Raw genomic sequence first — 16,969 nt, forward strand, 5'->3', positions numbered from 1 at the left:
GGAAGGCGGCCGCGGCCGCGCGTCAGTACGGCGGCTGTGAAGGCGAGCGCGAGCCAGGGCTCCTCCCCCTCGCCGCCCGCCAGACGGTGGCTGAAGAGGCAGCAGGAGGGGATGGTGCGTTTGGTGGAGGCGGTGGCGGACGCCGCTCCGGCTCCTCCATCCCCCCCGCCGTCGCCATGGGTGTGAGTAGGCCCCCCCGGGCCGCGCAGATATGAGGTACTGGCCGGCGGCGGCGGGAGGGGACGAGGGAGGAGGGGGACGAGGGGGACGGGACCCTCACTGGGAGGGGCGACGGTTCACCCCAGGCCAACGACACTCGGCAGGCACTGGCGGGGGCGGTCAGCGCTGTCTTTGCCCTGTGCTGCTGCTGTCGCCCCCCGTCTCCGCACGCTGTCGGCGCCCGGGCGTGTCCTAGTGCTTGGGCCCGCTGACAGGCGCTGACGGAGCAGGTCGCCCCGCTCCTCAACATTTGCCTCACTAGCTGTGGTCGTCGCCAGTGTGGGCGCGGAGCTGTGAGGCGGGCGCCCGCGGGCTGCTCCCCCCATGCGCGTCCGGCCCCGGCAGGTCGCGTGTGCTGGTCGGCTGCTGCGCGTCGTGACGGGCGCCGTTGCTAGCTGGGCAGCTGGCCTTTTTTTGCCATTCTTTTAATTTTTATTGGTAGTTCACTGGGGTGGATTTTGCAGCTGCGATTTTGTGGGTAGATGAAAGCGGGGCAATGCGGCGCGGGGAGCGTCCCGGTTCGTGTGCTCTGGCTCGGTAATAGCACAGCCCTCGCCGTCACGAGACAATCATCGCACCCGGTGAGAGCCGTGTCTGGGTCCTCCGGAGGATCTCGGACGTGGATTGTGAGGTAGCGGGTTTCGCTTTACCGCGTTAAATAATTATTTCTGCTGCCTCCGTCCTCTTTGCTCCCTGCTCCTTCGACGCATACGGTCGAAGGGAGAGCGGAATGCCATCCCTTAGAGCTTGAAAAGGGCATACGACCAATTGAACGAGGGAATGTTGTCAGGGCGTCAGGAAAAGGGAACCAGTACATGGTCGGTTTTTTTATCCTTTCAATTTACCTGGGATTATTAGACAACTTTGTGGATAATGTTTCCTGCGTACATCTTTTGTTGTGATTCAGCCGCTTCTTTATTTTGAAAGAAATGTGGGGTTTGCCTTTAGAAAACTACTTTCCGAGTGGCATGGATGTCATGATAGGGAAAATACTTCCATAGATCATTGGAGAGTATTGTTTAGTAAACAATTCTTGTTACTAAAAAACCCTACCATTCCAAATGATAATGTGGTACACATTAAAGCAAGAGACACTCAGTTTTGTGCTATCTGTTCCCACACTCCACTTCTAAGGTATGATTTTTGGTTAGAGCTTGCATGCAATATGTCAACCTTCAAATATATGCATTTTTTCCCTAAATCAGAAACCCAAACTGTTTTAGGTACTGATGATCCTGTGGAATGTTAGACTGTGCAGTGTTATTCCCTGTAGGCTTATACAACTTTTTTTTTTGTTGTTGTTCTTTTGCCTTTTCTAGTTGCCAGTGAATTCTCTCAATTGAGTATGACCTGGTGATGTTTTGTATAGTAAACTTTTTTAACATATCGATTATCGAGTTCTTTTTTTTCCGCTTTAAAGTGCTCACACTGTCTCCAAAGCTCTGCTTGAGGGGATGAGGAAAGGAGGAGTCTTGCATGTCAGTTGTATTCAGATTTCTGAATACAGGACTGGGGAGTGTACTTGCTTGTGGACTATAAGGAGGTGTACTGATTGCGTATAGAAGTACAGGTAACTAAAACAGTTGCTCTCTGTTAGCTTGTATTTTCAGATATGTGATCATCTATGCTTGGATATGCATGTGAGTTAAAGCACCTTGAGCCCTTTTAGGTTGCGTGATTAGCACTTGTGTGCTCTCACTGATTTTGCCAGTTTTACATGGGTCATACTTCATACAGATGAACTGTTTCTGAACATTTTCTCCAGTATATTAGGCTCAAACTTCGTTTGAACTGAGTGGGATGCTCAGCACTTGCTGCTTGACAAAACACACTTAATTTTTTCAGTTCTAGTGTTCTCTCTATAATATCCCACTGTCTTTCCTTCCCGATAAGATCCATTTCGGAGTAGCTGTGTTTTCTTGATTTTTCCCCCCCCTTTATATCCTGGTTCAGTGGAATAACTACTCAGATACAGTAATCTAAGGATTGGAATCTCAGAATGAACTAGTGACTTGCAGTGCCTGTTTTGTCTCTTGTTGCTGATGTTTGGTGGAAAGTCTTCATGTCCTTTCCTTAATACCTCTAATCATGCAATTTAGATAGATTTTGATTCAGGCAAGAATGTGAATTTAACAATTAAATGATTTCAGGTGATGATGTTGAATAGCCTTTTCTGGTTTGCCTTTGTAATCATGGATTGTAATTTCAGTTTTCAGTAAGATAACACCAGGGAAAATAGGAATTTAAGAATTCCATGTGTAGAACAAAAAGGAAAGAAAAAAGCTACATAAAATGTAAAGAATGGTCTGAGGAATGGGGAGAAGATCACTATGCTGAGTTATCAGTTATGAACATTTGTTTATGCTGTCTTTGATAATAAAGTAAGCCATAAGGAGACCAATTAGTTTGTGGCATGTATTTCAGGTGGGCAGGCTCAGTAGTTAACCTGCACGGAACTACAAATATCAGATTTTTTTTCTCCCCCATTTTTTAACTATAAAAGTTTTGCTTCTGTTCCTATTGTCTGCTGAACACTTTGAATGCTTGTTTCTATTGTATTTAATACAGCAGCTGAACTTGAAATGTGCTCTACAGAATAAGTTAGCTTTGTTTTTACTTGCATAGCATGAAATTGGATGGTATGGTTGACAATTAGAAACTTGGTCTAGTCTGAGATCTAATCATATGTGCACATAAAACTTGACTGTGAGGTGCTAAAATTTCTATATGATACGTGGGAAAAAATGGTACCCCTCTTTTTAAGAGTACACTTTCTAAAATTGAAAAAAACCCCCAGATTCCACTGATTATTTTTAGGTGTTATTGTAGGTATGTATGTCTTGATATTTTAATTGCAGTTTGCAATATTTATAACTGCGTTTTTCAGTCCTTCTTACAACAAACCCTGAATTTTATAGCTTTGGGGTATGCATATAGATGTCTGCTTAGTTCACCTGTCTGTAATGAATCTCTCTGTAGCTCTGTGTGTTTGTATAAAAGGCAGAGGTAGTCAAGTTCTTGTTAGACTATGTACTGTTTATATAGAAGAGATTAATTTCTAATTAATGATGATTTCTCATGGCTGAAACTGGAGTTTATCTTCATCATGTCAGAGGATTAAATTCTTGACCAGAATAGGGCATAGACATTAAGTAGTTTTGTGTGGGATGGAGTAGAGAGAAGTATCCTGTCTTTTTCAGCAAGAAAGGGTTTCTTTTGATGCAAAAGGTACATTTTTACAAGAGTCTCTTCATTACAGTAAAGAAAAAGAGTAAAAAAATTACGTAATGCATACAGGATTTGGTTTTCTTAATGTGTTGGATATTATATGTTCATTTTTCTTGTGTTGCTTCTATAATAATGAAATTAATGCTATTGTCATTTCAGTGGTCATCTTTCCTTTTCTCTGTAAAGTCAACTTTTCAAGCACTGTGTAACATGTCTGGAATGTTGAAATAATCATATTATTATTTGCCTGAAACCTAAATCTCTGCTGTGTGTTTCTCTTTCACAGTAGTTCTCAATCTCCATTCCCTTCTTCTGTCTTTTGTGGTTGTGTGTGCCCACAGGATATTTGTGGTGAATATGGTTTTGACAGTTAAAGTCTAAGTACTATGGATTTATGAAAGTAAGCTGTTGTATGATGACAATCCTTGAAAATCACGGCTTTGATGATATGTTCTAGTATTACAGGTAAACACAGTAGTACTGGTGTTCTAATTTTGTAAGCCCTGGTAATACTATTAGAATAATTTAATTGAAGACCTCTTGTCTAAAGATGTTTCCCTTTGTATTTATATGGGTATGTCCTTCCAATTTCCATGGGGATTCTCTAAATATATTTCAAGGGTCTAGACTTGAGGATAATCTACTGTAAATTACAGAAGAATGGTTTATCTTTGTATAATTTAAAGTTTTACTTGCTCCATATAAAATGCACAATTCGAAGATAATAATTATTAATATGCTTCCCAAATACATAGAAAATATTTAAGTTTCTGAAAGGGTATTCATGAAGAGCCACCTGAACTGATTGGGAGTTTTCTGTAGGACTCCTGATGAAAATCTTTTGTAGCACATTACTTGCTACAGTGATTAATATTTACAACAATTAAAGATACCTAAGAATTAAGTACAAAGCTCTGTTTGAGGACTTGGAGCATTTAGAAAATTTCTAACTCAAACTACACTTCAGAAATCTAAAGCATTATGTTTGGACCTATTTATTAGTTAACTGCTTTGCATATCTTTTAGCCATACTATCTAATGATATTTTCCAAAATTCCCAGACTTTGTAACTCAGAATAAAGCAAGGGAAAGTAAAGTTTTTAATGGAATATGTACTTCATAGTAGAAACTTTACCTGCTGCAGCACATATTGTTCTAAATTATTCTGCATTTCCCAATATCCCTGACAGTTAGTTGCAGACTTTATCTTACTCTGGCTCCCTGCTTCTTAAAGAAAGTGGTCAATTTCTGTCACAGTTCAGGTTGTGACTTTTAAGTGTTTTTACCTAACAGCGTGTTAGGCATAACTAAATCACCTTCATAGTGTTAACTGTCCACAGGTATCTTCAACAGAATTTTCAAGTCATAAAAGACTAACATAAGCAATTCTGCATTAAAATTAAAGCTGTATATTTGAAGTTATTGAAGATACACAGTGGCAAGGAACATACATTTTTGGTTTCTCAGATCTGACAGAGTTTCTGTAGTGATAACTTTATTAGGGTTTGAAGACCACCCCTATAATAGCTTGCCAGCAGGCAGCTTTTCTTGGCTTTGTACATGCTTTGTGATTGGAGACATCTGTGGACTTTGAGGTAGAGACTATATGCATCTTTAAGTGAAATAGTAATTACGTTGAAGAATCATTGCAGCTTTGCAACATGTTACAAAGCAATTGGTTTGTCAATAAATATAACATATTCAAATCAAATTGTTGCATTCCTTCTGTGTTTCTGCAGGCCTGTTAAGATCTGAAAGTACCTTTGTCAGAGTTGCACTAAAGAAAGAACTTTTGTTAATTTCTGAAACTTTTAAGTACTTAAGTAGCTTTAAGTCTCTCAGTGTGAGTACTTAAAAGCTGTGTAAGAAAAATATTTGAATGATGTCTAGTTGCATGTTTCAGAAAGATCAGCCACCTGTCTTGGAGGAAAACAAAGCAACCCCCCCCCCCCCCCCAAACAAATAAAAATATATTGTTTTCTAAATGCTTATCCTGCAAAATATAAATATACTTGTTCTTAGCTGCCCTACTAGTTAAACTGTAAAGAAGAAATCCAGTACTGACTACTAGAAAGCTAATGCAGCTTACAAATCTTGGGTGTTCATTTAGTTGAAGCTGCATATGTAACTTTCAAAGGTCAAGATGAGTTTATTAAGGGACATTCAGATGCTTATCAATGATGACTATCTTCATATTATGTTACAATTTAAAACCTATAGTTATCTTTGGAAACTTAGTGCTTAGTCATATGACTGCTCTGAAAACTGAAGGTACAACTGAGCTTTTGTGTTGTAAGGTTGTCACTACTTTATTAAAAAAGTAAATATTTTTCACATGCTGTAGCTTATAATTACAATTTTACATTCACAAGCACAAGAATATAGACTGCCCTGTAAAGTGTGGAGTGCAATAGTTCTGTGTTTGTTTGGGTTTTTTTTGGTTTTAGCATAATGTTTTTTTAATAGATCATGGTAAGGCTGGTTAGAACTTTCACATTGTCTTTTCCATCAGTCTTGCAACTTAAAGGCTGAACAGATCCTAGTTTCAGCTATGTTATGCTACATTTAGATATTAGCTTTGCATTGTTGTGCTCTCATCCTGCAAACATTTCCATATGAACATGTGCTGGCCATGGAAGAGACTCTAGTAATACATAGATGGACTGTGAAGAGTTCCCTCCAGGTATGTGGCCTTCTGCTGGGAACAGATTCTATATGGATTCCTGTGCTTGTTTAGGTTATTCTGTGGAAACTCAGTTATCCAGTGTAAGGTTCAAAAGCTTCTATAAATCTTCAGGGTATTTTGGGGAAGTAAGATTCTCTTTGTTACAGAGAACTCTGAAGTTGTCAGCTTTCATTTATGATTCTGTCTTCTAACAAAATGCCAGTAATGTGATCATGTGCCAAAAGTGATGGTGTAATAGTTTAATTTCTTGAACAAAAATACTGACCTTTTTTATTTGAATCACATGTAAGTCTCAACTGGATAAACTTAATTTTCTGTTTTTCTTGTGTGGATAGGTAGGCTTATGCCATATTCATGTTCGGTTTTTGTTTAAATTTCTGTGGGCTTCCAGTGCAATTGGCTTTTTCACATGGGAATTCTCTGACCTGGTCCTTTTGATGTCTGTGCTACTATGATGTTTATGTTCCTAGCTTTTTGCCATCCCCAGTCAGCATTCTTCTCAACTGTTTTTTGGTTTTGTTTTTTTTCTTTTCCCTGTTGTATCTATATTTCTTCACTTTAATAGTCCTATATAATTCAGTATTACCTGAGGGCTGGCAGGTATTCTTTTTCATTTAAGTGTTGTATTTGGATGTTTGTTGATTTTGTTTTGTTGATATTTGTAAGAGACAACTCCAACAAGAATACACTGGAAATACTTGATAGAACTACATCTCAAATACTTCTAAAAAATTATCACAAAGAAACAGTCAGTTTTAGCACCTCCATTCTTCAGTATGTATTCACATTGCAAAAAAGCAGGTAAAAGGGCAAAGCAAAGGATGAATTTCTTGTTAGAGTAACATAGTGTGGAGTTAAGTTGCTGTAGGTATTCAAACAAGTGCAGATTTAAAAAAAACAGACATGTAGCAAGGTTTTCCACTATTCTTTTTCAACTGTTATTTAGCATTGTCTCCTTAATTCTAGTTTGTAAAACTTAAATTCAGAGGAAAAGTTCAAAACATAGAAGTGTCAGAATACATTCTCATATAAGGTCATCCACTTAAATTTGTGGCAGGACATTATGGATTTTGGAAATGTTTAGTGACAAGGCTTGAAAACATCCATTATCCAGCTTAGAAGTTTCTGCATGATCTGCTGTTCCATGATTACTGAAACCCACAGTAAGCAATATAGTACGTTCATAAAAGAACAAATAGTAACCTACTGTTGAACATAACATGCTAATTTTAAGAAATGCAATAGAAATTAATTTTGCCTAGTAGATAGTGTCTGCTGAGAAATGGTACTGCTTCAAGCACTTGTTTAGGTATAATGTTGGCATTACTGATAAACTCTAACTGGCTCTGGTAAGGAGTCAGTGCCCTAGTTATTATCATTAAGTCTGTATTAATGTTTAAAAATTCCTGTTTGCAAAGAGCTCTTCAGATAGCATTAGTGGTACAAAGAGGGTGACACTGAACCTCTGAAGAAGAAATCTTTAGTTGAACTAAAATAGCTATTCTAGTAATAGATTCCTTCCACTATAATTCTCTTACTGTCTCTCAACCAGGTTTGTTGATAGGGGGATGCTAAGGTCAGAACATGCTTCATTACCGCAATTCTTATCAGAAAAATGTGAATGGCATTGAGGCTTGTGCAGCATTTTCACTTTCATGGTTTCTTGCTTTTTTTATTTAGTCGCCCTTAGTGCACAATCAGAAGTTATGATGAAACACAAGTCACATGAGTGCACAGTAACTGCAATCTGCTCGTGTGATCCAGATATGTGAAATACTCCTAAAGCAGTGCTGACTTTAGCATGACAAATCTATCAGTGGATTGATGCCTTAAATGTGTTGCAAATGTGCATTTGCTGCTACCGTGTGAACTCAACACCTACATCTGAGAGGATTGCTAAAACTTAAACTGTCTGTAGATAATGCATGCAAATCAATTTTGTGTTGTGGCCTTTTTCAGAGTGGGGAGCAGGGGAAGATGCATCCTTTTGGGCAAACTACCTTTAATGTTTGTCTGAACTGCTGACAAATGCTATTGTATGTCTTAGAGTACTTTATTTCTATTAATTAGATGGGTGAATTTAACCCAAAAAGCTTAGTCTGATATTATTCTAGAACTTGCAAACAAACCCATGAGTGCTTATGTGATAACCCTGAAGCATCTCCAAGTAAAGCTGTTTTCTAAATAAAATAAATGCCACAATCAAGCCTTGCATGAACTTACCTGTTAAGTTCTGTATACTTAGGTAAGATCTTGATACTTCTCAATGTGTTCCTATTCTTCCTCCAGCTTAGGAAGTCTGTCAAAGTTTTAATCTCTTTATGTTACCTAATACTTTTCAGGTGATGTTGTGGGAAAGATCCTGGTGAAGATTGTGGACTAGTTAGTGATAGCATTTGTATGGGTGATCAGATGGAATGTAAAAGCTAAATTTGGTTTGAAAGCCTACTGTGTGAAATAAAGGAATATTGTTTTAACAAAAGCAGCATAATATTTTTGTATGTATGTCTGAGGCTGGCTATTTTAACATCAATCATCTTAATGCCCTCAGATAAGAGCTACTGGTGTTGTGAGTGGGGAAAAAAAAAAGGAAAGTTTGAAAATATTTGATAAAGGCTTTCTTTAAAAGAAACAAGGCCAAACCAAAAAAGGTGAAGGCAGGCCTTTTTGATGTGAACATCATCTGATGATCTTGGAGGTCTCTTCCAACCTGGTTGATTCTATGATCCTGCAGTGTTAACTCTTAATTTGAGTGCCGGCTTTGTACAACAGAAACTCAAGTTGATGTGGTATCTAGTATATATACTATAATAGTATATTTAGGCAGCACTTTTTAATGCTGTTTTTCACTCAGTGTCAGCCTACAGTAGAAAAGATTTCAGTATTCGAATTCAGAATTTCATGGCAGTTGACAGACTGATAGGATATAGTTTGCTGTTCCTTCGCTTTTGTCTTGATACAGGCTTTGGAGTTCTTACCATGAAAGGAAGATAAGTAGGACTAAAAAGAGTGGGAATAGGTAGAATTTTTTTTCCTCCCCCCCCCCCCCCCCCCCCCCCTTTTTTTTTTCCCTTCCTGGTCTCTCTTCATTTGCTTTTGTAGTCTGGGATAAGAGAAATGAAGCGTTGACCTTTCGGCGTCTTGGCTCTTACTGGTTGTTGGCTTGAGGAATTGAATGTGTTCCAGGGATGACATGTTAGCTGAAATTTCAGCAGACTGAAAGACTGTAGTCATTTCAGCTAGTAGTTATTTCTGTGTACTTGGTAGGCTCCATTGATAGCTGAATAATAAACCTTCTGCCTATTGTATTTAGAGTATTTTTTCTGGGGACTTCTGAAGTAAGAGGGAGGATTCTTCCTTTGGTATTTCTGATGATAAAGTTTCTGTAATCATAAACAGCATGAACCTTCAGAAATAATTTACATTTTTGTCCTCCTCTGCTTTAAGCATGAAATGGTATGCTGTAGCTCCAAAGAAAATGGGATTCCTTGATGGAGTTGCTTAATTTGTAGAGTTTTTTGGAATTTAAGATAATACCAAGTTCCTGCTTTTGCTGGATTACCTTGATGCAATCCTGAATTAAATCACCTGGGGTCTGTTAGAAAAAGCAGAGTACAAGCTAGTTTGGGCAGGGCACCAACTACATTAAAATATCTTTCCTGAGTGCATGTAGGGAGTATAATTGTGCTGAATCTCTTGGATGTTTATCATCAAAATTAGGCATTCTGCTTGTGAAGTTCAAAACAGTGACAGAAACCTAGTCCTCTTAAAACATGCAAACAAAAACTTGCAAGCATTTTGAATCAAGAATACTGACTCAGCTAGACTTTTTGCACTGAAATGAAACTTAGGAATCCTGCATGTTGCAATTCTTGTGACATGTCATTTCCTTTTGTGTGGATGCTTATTTTGCTTTACTAGCAAAAAGGAAAAAGAAAAAGGGAGAAATATTTTGGTTTTAAGTTCATTGTGTCTTCCCGGAAGGACAATATGTGCAATTACTCTCCACTCGAGATACTTTGTAGCTAGAGAGATTTCAAAAGACAGTAAATATAAAGTGCAAGAGAAGGGCAGAAGGCTACAAATAGTGTGGGTAGACCACTATGTAGATTTACAAACTTTGCTCTGATTATCCTTTTAAGAAGGGAACAGCAGTTTCAAGTTCCACACCAGGCCATGTACAAGAGGAAGCACTTAGCTCTTCTGGTGATCCTCAGTACTTTTCTGAGCTAATTTGGGTATATATGATGAACCATGGGCTTACAGCTATGGAAGAGAAATGAAAAAAACGCTAACAAAATTAGCTGAAGAGAGGAAAACTGGGACCTTGTATTAACTAACTTATTTGAAATGTCTACCTGTTGACTTCAGTTGTTATTCCTGTGCTCTGCTGTGAAGCCAGGTGAACATAGTCTACCAATAATTACATCTTGTATTAGCTTGGCTTTGTCTCATTAAAGACTTTGTTCTGTGGAGACTTAAAATAGAAACAAAGCCTTTTGCGATAAAGGGAAACACAGAGATTACCTGTTTAGGTAGCTTCCATGTTTCTTTTGATTTACAGATTTCAAAAATATGTCTTCTGACGATTCATGCTTGGGACATTGTATATAAACTTAGTATGAAGTTTGATTTTTATTTTTTTCCCCTTCGTTATTTTTGTGAGTTACTTAGAGGTTTCATTTGTGTTGAATATGAATCAAGGGAAATCATGCTCTTAAATTCTCATGGTGTCTCACTCTTGTTTTGCTGAGAGAAATGCTTTAGCTGATGTACTTGCAGGCATACAGTAGGGAGGTTGAACTGTTTTACAGATACATAGATCAGCAGACTTAGAGCAAGTGTTGTTTCATCAACACAGAGATAATGAAATTACTGCTTTATTTTGAGAGCTTCCAAAACCCAAATAACATGTGTGGCTACTAATGTGTATCTGACACATTTACGTAACTATTAAATCTTCAGAAGATTCCCAAATAGACTTTTACAGGTGACATAGTAAAGTTGGCCTGTTGCTGATGTGTTGATGAGAGTAAACAGTGTAGGGAAAAAAAGGCTCAAGGAAGTACCTCTCCAGAGGAGTGGCTTCTTGAGTGATGTCTCTGTCCTTACAGAGTGATGCCAACTCACATGTATACAACTTGTGTGTCTATCTATTTATCTGTTCTTGGTTATCTGATTTGTTTTAAATCATGCTAGTGCTTTAAAGACCTCAGATTTGCACTACATCTTGAGTCATGGCAGTGAGGATACTTTTTTCCTCCCATGAGGAACAGACTGAATTTATTAGGAAATATTTGACAGTTGTGTTCAGTTAGCTCTGTTTGAAAACCTTTTCAAGGGCTGGTTGCTACAGAATCATTATCCCTTCCAGATTTTAATGTTTAGAGGGCTGGATACAGCAGGTAGGTTATTGGCAAGATAACTGAAAAGATGTTAAGTTCTTTCTCTCTGGGGATGATGCTGGCTTAGTGCCTCTTTGTAGGACTTTATTACTATTTTCAATGGATTGTATGAGCAGTGCTGTTGGTAGGTGCTTTGACATCTGGCACTGTGTGTGATTACTCATATTTTTGGCCAGGTTGCAGCATTTTAGTACTATGGCTCACTTTTCTTGCATCTTTGTGGTTTCAGCTCAATTGGTATGCCTATCTAGAGATAAGCATTTGAAAATTGAGGTTTAACTGAATTTCTCTTATAGGTCTGCAACAGTGTTGCACAGAGCTCAGTAACAAAAGCAGATCTCTCTAGCAACAATTAGATACTACTTAGAATAGCTATGATCCCCCCCACAAGTTTTTTGAGTTTTGTTGCTTAGGGATTTGTTTGGCTCTTTTTTTTGTTTGTTTGATTTGGTTTTGTATTTGTTTTATTTTGTACTTGGGTTTTGCATTTTTTTCTTTATGGTGTTTAATTGACTAGTGATTTATGCATATTGCTGGGGCTGGATACTCTGCAATCCAGTTGGCAGCCAGTCACTGATCCCCAAGGATCAGTGCTGGGCCCAGTCCTGTTCAATGTCTTTAGTGATGATCTGGACAAGGGGATTGAGTCCAGCATTAGTAAGTTTGCAGGTGATACCAAGCTAGGAACAGGTGTTGATCTGTTGGAGGGCAGGAGAGCCCTGCAGAGGGACCTTGACAGGCTGAATGGATGGGCAGAGGCCGATGGGATGAGATTTAACAAGGACAAGTGCAGCGTTCTACACTTTGGCCACAACAACCCCAAGCAGCACTATAGGCTGGGGACAGAGTGGCTGGAGAGCAGCCAGGAAGAAAGGGACCTAGGGCTACTGGTAGATAGTAGGCTGAGCATGAGCCAGCAGTGTGCCCAGGTGGCCAAGAGGGACAATAGCATCCTGGCCTGTGTCAGGAACAGTTTGGCCAGCAGGACAGGGAAATTACTCTTCCCCTGTACTCAGCACTGGTCACACCACACCTAGAGTGGAGCCCAGTTCTGGTCTCATCAATTCAAGAGAGATGTTGAGATGCTGGAGTATGTCCAGAGAAGGGCGACAAGGCTGGTGAGAGGCCTGGAACACAGACCCTATGAGGAGAGACTGATGGAGCTGGGGTTGTTTAGCCTGGAGAAGAGAAGGCTCAGGGGTGACCTCATTGCTATCTTCAACTACCTGAAAGGAGATTGTAGCCAGGTGGGGGTTGGTCTCTTCTCCCAGGCAACCAGCAATAGAAAAAGGGGACACAGTCTCAAGTTGTGCCGGGGGAGGTTGAAGCTGGATGTTAGCAGGAAGTTCTTCATAGAGAGAGTGATTTCCGATTGGAATGGGCTGCCCAAGGAGGTGGTGGCTTCGCAGTCTCTGAAGGTGTTCAAGAAAAGCCTGGATGAGACACTTAATGCCATGATGTAGTTGACTGGATAGGGCTGGGTGGTGAGTTGGACTGGATGATCTTGGAAGTCTCTTCCAACCTGGTTGATTCTTTGAAATTGCAGTTTTCCAAAGCAGATGAATTTTCCTGTCACAGAGAAAATCTTTTACAGGGTTCAACTGAATTGTCATATGCAGTCCTAGATGATAAAATCTTCTGGATTTACCTATGTAGTCATGACTTTTTTAATTCATAAATATATATTTTTTTATTATTCAGAAATAAATAATCCTGAAAGGTAGGCTATGTCCAGGGTGGTTCATGCACTTCAGCTTGTATCCCTTCAGAATGTTTTTTTGAGATGTCCTTCCTCAAAGTTTTGACATAAGCCATGTGGGTAGTTCTAATACCTGTATGGTGTTTGCAGGTTCAGGCAAGTATGTTTTGTTCTTTCTTGGTATTCCAAATGTTTTAGCTTAGAAGCAGTGTGATAGCTTCCTTAATTGTTAGTAATGAAATTAAGGTCCCAGAAAGACCTATGGAAGACTAAGATTCTGAAGCAGGTTAATACAAGAGAACGGGTGAATAAAGCAGAAAACTTATTAATCTCTAGCCTGATGTGGGCCACCAGCCATCATTTCTAGCTTTCACTCTGACATCCCAATCTGTGTTTCAGGAAAGTTTATTTCGCTTCCATTGTTGTCATTAGACAGTAGGTTTCTTCCTACTATTTCCTGACAAGTAAATAGTACATGTTGTCCTGAGGTATTAAATTCTTTTGCTGTTCTTCAGTGTTTGCACTGTTACCTAGTTTCTTTGCCTCTATTTCAATTTAATTCTTCCAAGTGGTACCTTCTGTTCTCTGAGAGTTTTAACACTGCATTCTTTGACAGTGTAGTGGCTTCTGGCAATCAGCTTTCTGGAGGTCTCCATATGACTTAATTTTTAGACTGCTAAACCAACAGAAACTTTTTAAAAGGCTGAAGTAATGCTTGCAGAGTTGGAAGATGCTGATTTTTCTGCTGGGCCTAATTCAAAATTCTTTCTCTTTTGTTAGTATCTCAGAGGGACTGGAGGTACTGGATCTCTTCCTTTCTCCCTACTCATCAGGCATGCCAATTCTCAGCTATTTATGCAATGATTAAATGAACCGTAGACAAATGTATATTCCAGAATGTTAATCTCTCAATTTTCGTGATGTGTTTAGCATTGTAAGAACTGGTAGTCAAAATAATTAGTGAGATTTTTCAGCATGTCTGGAAGTAAGAACATGAACTTTTGCCATATAGTAAAACTGTAGCTTCAAACAGTTGTCATGGACACTGCTCATTGGAGAATTAAAAATAAAAAGGTAAAAAAACCAAAGAAAAGTGTGTCTAAATGGCTTATTTAGTCTAGAATGTCAGTGCATCTCTTGGCAATACTTGCTGCTGGGCTTTATTGAGGATTATTTGCTGTTGCTTTTTTGCTCCTTTAAGCATGTGAACTGGCATTTTTTGACAAAGTTTTTTCTTGCATAATTGGAAATTTCCTGCTTAAAAATAGTGCTAAAACACCTGTACATTTGAAGGAGTACTTGAATACTTTGGTTCTGAAACTGTCATCAGCAGTGTTTAAGCAGCTAAGTGAGGCATGTTCATATAATTTTATGTGTATGAGTACTTTATTGCTCATTTATGAGAAGTAAAGTTGATTTGGCTTATGCATGAGCTTTGTTAGTGCTGCTCTCAAAGCTTTAGAAGTGATAGAAAGAAGTACTTAATGAAAATTAGTTATTGTCACTTGATTTTCATAGAAAAATAACAATATTGCTGTGTTCCATGCTTCTTATAATTTACTGAACCATAGAACTTGTTCAGTTTTGGAACTAAGTATGTCTGGTAGAGAATGTTATATATCATACTTGTTGTATTTAGTGCCTCTGTTGATTCTTGGTTAGAAACATATTCATTGTTTTGATGTCCTTTTTATTTCCCCAAAGGGAGACAAGTTTATTTTGATGCAAAAGGTAAGGGTTTTTTTCCCCCTGCAAGTAGTCAACTCTTCTCTCCAGTAAGTTAATTTTGGTTTATTTTGCCTTTGTTTCAAGTGTGAGTAAATGCCATGTAGTTTTTTTGGGAGAGGTTGGAACTAAACTGAGCTTTTGAGACTTCTTTTGTGTGATGTAGGTTTGATTTAGGTATATGGGGTTTTGGATAGTTGAAATATTGACAGCTTAATTTTTAACGTAAAGTACCTTTAGCTTGCATTTCTCCTACAAACAGGTGACTGCAGGAGAATCTCTCTTGCCATTTTAGAAGGTAACTTATTAGCTGTAAAGATTGGTGGAGCGAATGCTTCATTATAAAGCCAGTTTTCTTTTTCAGGTCTTGGTTCCAAAGGTAAATAATTGGAAATGTATTTTTAGAATCCACACTTTATTTTCAAAATCTTGTCAGTTGCTATCTCTCAGAGTGTGCTGTGTTGTACTGAAGCAAGCCAGTCTGAGTTGAAATTTTTTTCTGAATGTACTGCCAGTTGTGCTAGTCTCTGCTATTTCAAGCTTCCTTCACTGCTGTCCCCATGCCTCTTTTGCTGATGTCTCTGTTGCAGAAATTCTTCATTTAGCAGCATAAGATTCAGTTTTTGAGATAAACTTGCCTCTATTTTTAACAGGCCTGGCTAAGAAAGAAGGTAATCCTGATTCAAGAATGAAAGCACATTAATAGTTGCATTAGCTTCAGCAATGGATTGAATAAATAGAGACTGTAATTATTTTGATTGTTGGGTTTTGATAGAACAAGGGGCAGTGGGGGCAGGATGGAGAATAAAAGGTTTCATGTGAACTAAGGAAAAATGTTTTCACTCTGAGGGTGACAAAACATTGGAATGGGCTGCCCAGAGAGGTTGTGAAGTCTCCTTCTGTGGAGACATTCAAAACTCACCTGGCTGTGTTGCTGTGTAATGTACTGTAACTGATCCTGCTCTGGTAGAAGGGGTTGAGCTAGATGATCTTTCAAGGTCCCTTCCAACTCCTAATGGTCTGTGATTTTTAATTCACTACAGCACATGTGAGCTACAAGTTGTGCAAACTTTTACGTCTCCTATGCTGTACAATGTTCATGTCTATCACTCTTTCACAAAGACATTTATAATGGAAGATAAATGTAATTTCTAATCTTAAACTGAGATCTCTGCTATTTTTCCCTTTGAGTGAAAAAAAAAGTATGTGTGCCTATGTATCTGTATATACACACACATGTAGACCTGATTTGTGGCCTACAGATATGATCCTGTTATTGAAGTGGGGTGGGTTCCTGTTTTTCCAATATCCCCAAGTCATTTTAGGTACTTAAAAATATATATTTTTTTTTTTGCTTTACTGGCATGCTTAGCATTGTAAATTCGAATGACCAAAAAACTCCAGAGAGCCTTGGAAAAACTAGTGTTGCTTATTTATTTCTTTTTTTTAGAAGAAATATTGTTAGGGTGCTAGATTCAGTTCAGATGAAGTTACAGCTGAGTTTCTCCCATGGATACAGTGTTCTCCATGCTGAAAACCTGAGTGGCTTTGGAGAACAAATTAGTTAGATTAGTCACCTAAATGAGGGGGGCAAAGAGGATCAAAGTCCCATTTTAGGATGAGATAAAAACTGGTAATAAACCCCAAACACTGCTGCAACTAAGAAACCTACTTTGCATCAGGAAAACTAAATTAACTGAAATATCTCATTATGGTAGCATATCTAAGGTAGCATACGTGTAACGTTGTAATATTCTTTCCCCCCCAGCCCCAATCGTACTACTTATGTATGTTTTCTTTATCTAAGAATCATTCTGAGCTTTGGCTGCATGCTTTGTCCTGGGCTTGAAATCAGCATAGAAAGGAAGGAGCTGTCTTGAGGTTAAGCTTAAGGACTAAACATGCTAGTTTATCATTTACATCAGTGTATGTCTTTCATCCTATCAATCTTAAAGCTGTAAGAAAGAATAATATGCTGAAGATGCATGAGTGTAACCAGCTTTTCAG

At 38.6% G+C, this 16,969-nt stretch overlaps 1 protein-coding gene across 8 annotated transcripts in view; it reads left to right on the top strand.

Annotated features, from left to right (window-relative positions):
- Positions 1–12: 12 nt before the first annotated feature.
- The window catches only part of ITSN1 (intersectin 1), a 133,762-nt gene continuing 116,805 nt past the window's right edge, over positions 13–16,969 (top strand). For 3 of the 8 annotated variants that reach the window (XM_064152468.1, XM_064152467.1, XM_064152470.1), the window contains exon 1: positions 18–216. The gene's annotated coding sequence lies outside the window, so the exon portion shown is untranslated. Of the gene's footprint in view, positions 217–16,969 lie in introns of all 8 variants that reach the window. The other 5 variants (XM_064152466.1, XM_064152465.1, XM_064152471.1 and 2 more) reach the window with 5 other exon arrangements.

This window comes from Pogoniulus pusillus, chromosome 12, assembly GCF_015220805.1.
Source record: "Pogoniulus pusillus isolate bPogPus1 chromosome 12, bPogPus1.pri, whole genome shotgun sequence".
Lineage (NCBI taxonomy): Eukaryota > Metazoa > Chordata > Aves > Piciformes > Lybiidae > Pogoniulus > Pogoniulus pusillus.